Here is a 1978-nt window from a genome sequence, read left to right as displayed (position 1 = left end):
ATAAAAATTCTGAGTAACCCAATAGCAGTCAATGAAATTGAAAATGTAATAAAAAAAAAAAACCTACCAAGAAAGAAAGTCCTAGATCCGATCGATTCACAGTTGAATTCTACAGAAAATTTAGAGATGAATTAATACCAACTCTCCTTAAAATCTTCAATAAAATTCAAAAAAAGCTATTCTCTCAAACTCATCAGGGAGGCAAGTATTACGAATACCAAAAAACCAAAGAAGGACCTAATCAAAAGAGAGAACTACAGTTCAGTCTCCCTAACGAACACTGATGCAAAAATCTCAATAAAATACTAGCAAACAGAATTGAACAAATCATCAAGGAGATTACACACCATGATCAAGTGGAATTCATCCCAGAAATGTAGGGATGATTCAATACACACAAATCCATATATGCAATACACCACATCAACAGACCCAAAGACAAAAATCACATAGTTATCTCAATAGGTTTAGAAAAAGTTTCTGACATAGTCCAACATACAATCACGATTTAAAAAAAAAAAAAAAAAAACCTACAGAAAAGTGGAATAGATGGTCTTTGCCTAAACCTGATAAAAGTCATCTATTACAAACCAACAGCCAACACCACACTAAATAGACAAAATTTGAAGGCCTTCACTTTAAAATCATGAGCAAGACAAGGATGCCCACTGTCACAACTCGTGCTCAATATAGTTCCGGAAACATTAGCCTGAGCAATTAGACAAGAGAAAGACATAAAAGGAATAATGATTCAAAAAGAATAAGTGAAATTATCATTATTTGCAGATGACATGATACTGTTCATAGAAGACCCCAAACACTTTACTAAGAGAACTGTAGATTTAAAAAGAGAATTGAGTAGCATAGAAGGACACAAAGTCAATATTCAAAAATCAATGGCATTTCTATGTACAAACCATAAGCACACTAAAAGTGAAATAATGTCTTTCATGATAGAAACCAAAAAAACTAAAATACTTAGGAATCAGTCATACAAAACAATTTAAAAATGTATAATTTGAAAATTATAGGACTCTGAAAAAAGTGATCAAACAGGATTTCAGAAAATCAGAAGATGTTCTTTGCTCCTGAATAAGAAGAACTAACATTATGAAAATGGACACAATCTCAGAATTGTCATACAGATTCAATGCAGTCACAATTAAAATACCATTAGTATATCTGAGAGATCTAGAAAAATATTTCTAAAATTCATCTGGAGCCAGAAGAGACCTAGACTAGTGAAAGAATCCTGAACAACAAAGGAAAGGAGGCATCACAATACCTGACTTTAAATTATACTACAAAACTGTGATAAAATCAGCATGGTACTGGAGAAAACAAAAACAAAAATAGAAACGGACCTGATGATCAGTGGAACAGATTAGAAGATGCAGATGCAACTACAAACACACTCAGCCACCTTAACTTTGACAAAGGGGTCAAACATGTTCACTGCAAGAAAGATATTAAGGGCATAGGGGTTGGTAGAGAGTTTATGAACAAAAATCAAACTGTATGGGAAATATTTCAAAGAATCATCAATTTCTCATTTTCTTGAGAAGTTGCAACATCTCAAAAGAAATCCCCAACAGAGTAAAAACAAAACCCACAAATTGGGGAAAAATATAACCAACTCTTCTTCAGACAAAGAACTCCTATCTATAACATACAAATAATTTAAAAAATCTGGCTTCCAAAAGTCAAACACTCAATCCAAAAATGGGCATCTGAAATGAATATACATTTCACAAGTAAACAGATATAAATAGCAAATAAATATATGAAAAAATGTTCAACATCATTTATCATTCAAGAGACGCAAATTAAGACAACACTGAGATACCTTTTTATGACAGCAAGAGTGGCTATCATCAAGATGTGAACCAATCACAAATGCTGGAGAGGCTGTGCAGAAAAAGAACCCTTATCCACTGTTGGTAGGAGTGCAGACTGGTACAACCATTATGGAAATCAG

Source organism: Octodon degus, unplaced genomic scaffold, assembly GCF_000260255.1.
Source record: "Octodon degus isolate 3935 unplaced genomic scaffold, OctDeg1.0 scaffold00004, whole genome shotgun sequence".
Lineage (NCBI taxonomy): Eukaryota > Metazoa > Chordata > Mammalia > Rodentia > Octodontidae > Octodon > Octodon degus.
Note: the sequence above shows the minus strand (reverse complement) of the source record.